General features: G+C 37.7%; 1 protein-coding gene across 5 annotated transcripts in view; it reads left to right on the top strand.

Moving 5' to 3' along the window:
• LOC106869377 (histone-lysine N-methyltransferase SMYD3) overlaps positions 1-8,937 on the top strand; it is a 95,702-nt gene that overhangs the window by 36,837 nt on the left and 49,928 nt on the right. The gene's annotated exons all lie outside the window — the stretch shown is intronic.

The following is an 8,937-nucleotide window of genomic DNA, read 5'->3' as shown; positions in this document are numbered from 1 at the left end:
ATATATATATATATATATATATATATATATACGAACTAAAGACAAAAATGGAAGCCTTGCCTTTACTTCCACAACATCAATATGTTGCCACAAAAACTTATGACATTAATTAAATGTGAGACAAATGTAGTTTTCTGATTTTTCTGCCTAAGCTCCTATGTTCACTTCCAAAATGTTGAAGCTGTAGTATACGACTGGGTACCAACTACTGCAGTTCAGACTTGGGTATTGGCTACCAAATATTTTTTTTATACCCATCATCTTATTTCATTACCTCTATCATCAAATTTTTGACATTCAGTTTTTAAAAATTAGTCTGACTTTTCTTCATTTTTTCATGGAGGGATTTTATATTTAACCAATTTAATTAACTCTAAAATATTTGTTCTGTTCTTCTTTAATTCAATGTGTAAATCTATTATTTTTTTGTTTGTTTCCATTTCTTCCTGAGTGTCTTCCCAACACCTAGGGCAAAGAAACTCGCTGTACACATTGATAGGCCATTAAAATAAACACACCAGATTTTTTGCTTAACGAAGTCAAGTTATGTGAAAGTGAAAATTATTATTAAGATGGTAAACTGACCGAATTGTTAGCAATCCAGGCAAAATGCTTAGCAGCATCTGCCCATTTTTATATTCTGTGTTCAAATTCCACCAAGGTCGATTTTGCCTATCATTCTTTCTGGGTTGATAAAATAAGTATCAGTTGAGCACTGAGGAAGGGGGGGGCATCAATGTAATTGACTTAGCCCCCTTTTCCCTTGAACTTGCTGACCTCATGCCAAAATTTGAAATCATTAATAGTATTGGTAGTGGTGGTGATAGTAGTAGCAGCAGCAGTTGCAACAGCAGCAGCAGTAATGGTGTATACTGTTAACTGGAAGAATCTGTAGAATAGCAGACAAAATACCTTGTGGTAATGTAATTATGTTCTTTTTACATCCTGAGTCAAACTAAAATAGGTGTCTTTTTTTACTTTTATATTTATTGGAGTCAATTCAATTAACTGCCTCTTCTTCTTTCTCCTCATTATCTGCCTATATTAGAAATCATTAATTTGTTTTTATTTTTCATTTGTTTTACTATTATAATAGGAATAATTTTATCCTGAGTGGCAAATTGTTTTATTTGGCTTATAAGGTCTAATAGGACTGAAATATGTCTGTCACCAGGTGGCTTTAAAAGTAACCTCCTCTCCAATTTGATTGGCTGATTATTTTACAGCTATTCTCTTTTCTTTCTTTTTTTTTTTGCTTGTTTTTAGATTTCAATCACTCCTAGATTGAATTTTTGTCTACCAGTTGCATAGATAATCTCAGTTAATCAGCTCACTGTGTTATATATTTACATGCTGGTGTCACATAACAGCACCCATGCTGGTAGCACATTAGAAACACTCATCTCACTCTATAAAGTGGCTGGTGTTAAGAAGGGCATCTAGCTGTAGAAACCTTGTAAAAACAAGATAATTGAAGCCTGGACAGCTCTCTGGCTAGTCAGCTGCATGTCAAACCATCCAACCCATGCTGGCATGGAAAACCGACATTAAATGATGATAATGATAAAGGCTCTCCCATAGTTGTTTTTAAAAAACCAAAATAGTGTCAAATGTTCAACTTTCTCTCCCACACTGTTCTTCCTATACATCACTTTCAATAGTATCTATTTCTATGCAGACAATTATTTCTCTTTATTTGTCCTCACTTTCTGTACCCAAGCATCATCCACAAACAACTTAGTCACCTCACACCTAATCTGTATTAACTCCTTGATCAGAATCTTTAGAAGACTTTCTCATGGGTCATGCTGATTTTTGTCTCCTTCAAGAACACAAAGACACAATCAGTGCATATATCAAGCAAGCTTTCTATATCACACCTGCACTTCTAAACATGAACAGTGCCCAACTGGAACTTTCAAGGTTACTACATATGTTGGATGTGCAGGTATCTTGAAAATACCTCATGGAGTGATGACCGTGTCCTGCATAGTTATGGGTTGTTCTTTGGCACCTGTTCAGCCACTGTGCCAGGGATACAGCAAAGTCATAGAACGGCAGCATGGTAGATTGGAAAGAAGTAACAGAAGAGCTCAACTGAGCCAACGGTGCTTCTTACATTGAAGCTGAGTGGAGGAATCCTAGATCAATGGTGAAGATCACCAAGCTCTATGAAGAACATCTATAAGGGTGGTGTCCATGGTTGTGTAATCAGCTAATGAAAGATTCACCACAACTCAAGCCTGAGGATTCTGTCCCCACGACCCCCCTCAGGAATAGTGGGTGGGGTAGCAACAGAGAATCATGGTAATCTGTGCATGCAGCACAACTGAGAGAGGCATAATAAACACTACATCACAAGTACTAATGATCGTCTTCAGAGACTGAGAATAGTTTCCTGCCACTCACTACTGACTCATTACAAAACCCAGGTGAGGTTATCCATGCAGAGTTGTTTCTACATTTGAAACAATGCTATAGCTACACAAACTCACATTGTAGACTGCATTAAAGAGAAACTCTTCACTTGATTAACATGAAGTCATATACCAACACACTCCAGTCTCTGATCCACAGATGTGCTGTGTCCTCTCTCTCTCTCTGCCTCTTCTACTACAGTGGTCTTTGCTCCTCAAAGCTTACTGATCATGTACCACATCCACTCGTTAACCACTATGTCTAGTCCTTCCCAAAATGCCCCCCACTGGAAATCCTTCTCTCTAACATGTTTTTTTTTTCCTACAACCATCATAAGAATACTAATAGTAACGCTGTCACCAATCTTGAAGGGTTTGTAAAGGTCACGGGCTTGTCCCTTACTTTCTGATTAAACCAACAAATAAATAAATTGAAAATTAAATTGAAGCAAAACTCTTGGAAATGTTACCAAATGTGAATCATACTCTTTGTCAAAAACTTTTATAGTACTCCTTACACTATTCCACACAATCCTCATTGCAGTGGCCTGTTTGTTTTTTTGTGCTTTCACAGATTCCCATGACTCTCTGTCGCCATCCAATTCCATTATTATGAATCTGAATTGGGAGCTTCGGTCATAGTGAATCTTTCATTCGCTGATTACACAACCATGGACAGCACCCCTGTGGATGTGTTGCAGTTACTCTCTTGATAGAGATTGGTGATCCTGACCATTGATTTTCAAAGATTCCTCTGCTCAGTGTCAATGTAAGAATTACTGTTGGATGACTTGAACTCTTCCGCTGACTCTTCACAATCCACCATGCTGCAGTCCTATGACTTTGCTGTATCCCTGGCAGGGTGGCTGAACAGGTGCTATGCCTTGCCAAAGGACAGCCCTTAACCATGCTAGGCTCAGTCATCATTCATTCCATGAGGTATTTTCAAAGTACCCTCATACCCATCCATTCCAAATAATAATAATGGAAAATTCAGAAGAACGTGTTGTTGTTTCCCAGGTCACTTCTGACTAAATGAATTTGTTATATGAAAGGTGTTTCTAGCTGTAATGATTGGATCTTTTATTTTGACATTGTGTACTTAGGACTACATCATTCAAATGTGTCCTTCCTCACTATGTTCTTTGAATAGATCTATAAGGTGTTTACACCTGTATCCATCCCACCTTTTACCGAGGACTACATTATTTGTGTTTATGCTTATTTATGGAAGTGGGTTGTGATGCAAAGAAGATCAAGTCAGGTAAAAATCAATGATATTCCTGCAGTGACCATCCTGTCCTTCTGAAACTGTTTGAGACTACATTACGTTATAACTGCTTTCTTTCTTTTTAAGATTTGGCTTCTATTTCCAGCAAAATGAGCAACTGTATATGGGCCCCCTCATACATCTGAAGAGAAAAGTTGTATTTTTTAACATTTATGGGAAATTTGAAAAAGCTGTTGTTTATAAAACTTTTATTATGAACAGAATGCTAAATTTCTTTATCATTGAAATAGCCACTTGTCCCCACCAACACCACAAAATATTGACCACTGCAAATATTTTAATAACATGAGACAGCCTCTAGATAGTCACTGAACTTGCTAGAAATAACATCCAAATTTCCCTTAAATAACATCTTACTGTCTTAAAGACAATAAGAGGGGCACATTAAATAATGAACAAGGTGACCATAAATTACCTTTGCAATTTGAAAAATTCAGAAAAAAAAGCATTGAAAAATAAGGGTAACTCAGCACGGTTTATTGGAAAAAAAAAATAGGCAAGTAAAGTTTTATCAGAAACATCAGAACACTTTAATGTGGTCTCCTCCATTCATTGCAAAGAAGTTGACTGATGGATTTCAGCTTTAATCATTATCATCATCATCATCGTTTAACATCCGCTTTCCATGCTAGCATGGGTTGGACGATTTGACTGAGGACTGGTGAAACCGGATGGCAACACCAGGCTCCAATCTAATTTGGCAGAGTTCCTACAGCTGGATGCCCTTCCTAACGCCAACCAATCAGAGAGTGTAGCGGGTGCTTTTACGTGTCACCCGCACGAAGGCCAGTCAGGCGGTACTGGCAACGGCCACGTTCAAAATGGTGTATTTTATGTGCCACCCACACAAGAGCCAGTCCAGGGGCACTGGCAACGATCTCGCTCGAAAATCCTACAATAAATTTTAAATATAATTTAGGAACCCCCTATTGTTCAAGATGCTTTCATGCAGGAGGGTCATGATTTTGTAATGCCTTTGATCACAGGTCTGCTCAGTCAGGCTGACCTGGAGCTAAATTACAACTCGGGATTCTAAATATTTGTCTGTCTGTCTCTGTCTCTTTATCTGTGTGTGTGTGTGTGTGTGTGTAATACACACCAACCTCCACCATGCTAAAAAAAAATGATAATGATATATTTATATATAATCTATATGTGTGCATGTTCGTATGTATGTGTGTGTGTATGCACATACACGCATACACAGATGATATAGATAATGTAATGATAAGTAAATGTGTGTGTTTGTATGTGTGGGTGCATGTATATTATTATCATTTTAACATCCACTTTTCTATGCTTGCATGGGTTGGATAGTTTATTGAGGTAGATTTTTTTTTATGACTGGATGCCTACTTGTTGCCATCCCTCACCTGTTTCCATGTTTTCTCAGAATATTGAAAATGAATGACACTGCTTGTATGACAGTGACACTCATTTACATGATATCTATACATGGAAACAGAAACACATTCACACAACACATACACAATGTGTGTGTGTGTATATATATATGTGTGTGTGTGTGTGTGTGTGTATACATAAAGAAAACAGCAAATGGAGAAATACTAATGCAAGCATATTATGCTCATAAATTACAGGTAAAGACAGGGATAAACATGAGTTTATCAAGAATCAAAATTCAAAGAAAACAGGAAATGGAGAAATATTAATGAACAACAATTGACTTACATCAATTATTATTTATTAATTCAATACAAATAAGACTGCATCCCATCTAACAGCTGTTTCTGCTTCGAATTGTTGTATGGTATTGCCATTGAAATGCTAAAGATATTTATCATATTCGGTAATGAAACCCATCTGAAACCTGGAGTTTCATCAGAGTGAAGAATAGATTAAAAAAAAAGAGCCTAGAGAAGAAAAAGAAAAAGTTGAATATGGTTGTAATCATACCATTTTGCTTGTGTGTCTTTTTGGAATGTTAATGTCCCAATGAAATACACAAGCAAAATGGTATGATTAGAACCATATTCAACTTTTCCTTTTTCTTCTCTAGGGTCTTTTTTTTTTTTTTATCTATTCCTCACTCTGATGAAACTCCATGTTTCAGATGGGTTTCATTACCGAATATAAATATTTTTAGCATATCAATGGCAATACCATACAATTGGAAGCAGAAACAGCTGTTAGATGGGATGCAGTCTTATTTGTATTGAATTAATAAATAATAATTGATGTAAGTCAATTGTTGTTCATTAATATTTCTCCATTTCCTGTTTTCTTTGAATTTTGATTCTTGATAAACTCATGTTTATCCCTGTCTTTACCTGTAATTTATGAGCATAATATGCTTGCATATGTATGCCCATAGTTAAACATAGGTAATACACCAGTAGTATAATGGATACTTCTATCCCTTAGATGGTTATTTTAACCTCTTATATAAATGTGTGTGTGCACTAGCATAGCTAGAATGAGTGCAACTCAGGGCAGCCTTTCCATTTGCCGTCCACAGACCCCACAAAAAACACATATTGCCTACAGTAAACCCAAAAGTGCTGCTCTGGGCAGACCGTTCCTACTGCCCCCCCCCCACTAGCTATGCTAGTGTATGTGTGTGTATATATGTATGTATGTATGTATATGTATGTATACATGATATGTATGTATGTATATGTATGTATACATGATATGTATGTATGCATGTGTGTGTCTATGTATCTATATATATGTGTGTGTGTGTATATATATGTATGTATATACACACACACACACACACATGATGGGCCTCTTTCAGTTTCTTTCTACCAAATTCACTCACAAGGCTTTTGCTGGCCTAGTGCTATAATAGAAGACACTTATCCTGGGTGCTATGCAGTGGGCCAGAGCCTGAAACCATATGGTTGCAAAGCAATCTTCTTAACCACACAGCCACACCCATAACTCTATGTGTGTGTGTGTGTGAGAGAGAGAGAGAATATGATGTAATGATAAGTAAATGTGTGTGTGTGTGTGTGTGTGTGTGTGTGTGTGTGTGTGTGTGTGTGTGTGTGTATGTGACAAAATTGCTGACCATGGGAGTACTACAGATGTTGGTTAAAGATTGAGGAGCAGACACAGTGGTTCTAAATTTAGACAAACTTTGAAACTATTTTCTAAGTTGGGAAAAAAGAAAAAAAGCCATAAACAAAAAAAAAAATTTATCACAAGTCTCGTGAAAATTTGTTTTTTAATTTTCATTGCTATCATGAAACTAATTCCAGACATTGATAACGATTGTGAACCATATAGTGTCTTGTATTGTGCATTCTTTTCCTCTGACTGAGAACACTTACCTCCCTCTCCCTTCCATCTGGACTAGGTCTTTACTTGCACTCAATGTATTGTATCTGTATCATAGGGGGAGTTGTGTGACAAGAGTCAAACATGTCAGATTGAGATTAATCATAGCATCCACCACACAGCACGTGACCTAAACTGCTTTGTGTTTAATCGGTTGAAAGGAATGGACTATAAACTGCATGGTCACAAGTTCAAATCTCACTGTAGTCATTGTATTGTGTTGGAGCCCCTGTTAAGATATCTAAGTCTGCTTGCTCCAGTGTGTCTGATTGAACAATAATGATGATATAAATAGGTTTGATTTATATTGAAAGGTTAGCCATAAATGGAAGATCATTGCACCATAAATGATATTTGATCTTACAAGACAATATCAGAGGCACTACTTGGCCATTCAACCTGCTAAAAATAGCAGCAAATTTTATCTCAAATCATACTTTTCCTAAAGAAAAATGTAAGGACATACTTGATAATGTAGTTCTAGTTACACTCTGCCAGAGAGAAAAGTGATGGTCATGGTTGGAATGACTTTGATCATAGGTCTGCTTGGTCAAGCTCGGCTTCATGCCAAACATTTTTAGTCAACAATGGAGCTTGTATAGCATCAGTTAATCTTTTAGAAATCGCAGTCAAATCTCTCTCAAATCACATTCCGCTGTGTTAAAATAAGATCACTGAAATGTCTTTGATCTGTTCAAGCAAAACTGACTTAATGTCAACAATCTGAGTCTTAAATGCTGTGACAAACTTTACAGGAAGATTAAGAACCTGAGAATCTGTGTTTTGGGAACCTAGGGAGAATAAACACCTCACCCCCAACACAGCTAAAAAGGACCAGTGTACTCACCAGCTCAACCTACCACCCAAGCTCTCTACCCACTATCTTTACCTAACCTTTCCACCCATTACCTCCATGAAACACCATGCGACACTCCCACGAGTCACCTCTACCCATTGAAGGTGAGTCTTGGAAGTGTTGGGTGGTGGTGTCAGCACCTCCTCCCAGCACCTCTACCCTACACCACCACCCAACACCTCCATCCAACACATCCACCCGACACCTCCACCTCCACCCAGTCTCTCTGACACAATTCACTGGACCAACCTATGTTTTATATATTTTTAGTAAGACAGTAAAGTTGATTTGAGGAATATCTAGTTGCGGGTAGAATGAACTATAAGGGACAGGATCTGTCCTATATTTTTTCCCCAGAGGCATCAGTGTCACTAACATGAGCAGTCATACCATGGGTACTGTCCCTCCATCTCTGAATCATAATCAACATTTAACATCCGTTTTCCATGCTGGCATGGGTTGGACAATTTGACAGGAACTGTCAAGGCCAGAGGCTGCACCAGGTACTATGTAAGGTGGTTGGCGTTAGGAAGGGCATCCAGCCATAGAAACCAAGCCAAAACAGATGTTATCTTTTACTTGTTTCAATTGTTTAACTGCGGCCATACTAGGGCACTGCCTTGAAGGGTTTTAGTCAAACAAATTGGCTCTAGGATTTATTTCTTAAAGCGTAGTATTTATTTTATCAAACACTTTTGTCAAACAGCTTGGTTATGGAGGACGTAAACACAACATGACTGGTTGTCAAGCGGTGATGGGGGATGAGCACAGACACAAACCCACATTATATACAACGGGCTTCTTTCAGTTTCCGTGTACCAGATCCATTCACAAGGCTTTAGCCAGCCTAAGGCTATAGCAAAAGACACTTGCCCAAGGTGCCACACAGTGGGACTGAACCTGGAATCATGTGGTTCGCAAGCAAGCTTCTTACCACATGCCTGCACCTGTGAATATTTTATAAAAGAAAAAAAACTGAAATTGATTTTATCAGTAACTGAACAATTGTGTGTCGTTTAGCCCCAGATCAGCTTAGATCATGCAGACCTATGATTAAATGCATTCCA

This window comes from Octopus bimaculoides, chromosome 15, assembly GCF_001194135.2.
Source record: "Octopus bimaculoides isolate UCB-OBI-ISO-001 chromosome 15, ASM119413v2, whole genome shotgun sequence".
Lineage (NCBI taxonomy): Eukaryota > Metazoa > Mollusca > Cephalopoda > Octopoda > Octopodidae > Octopus > Octopus bimaculoides.
Note: the sequence above shows the minus strand (reverse complement) of the source record. Positions and strands in the feature narration are given on the sequence as shown.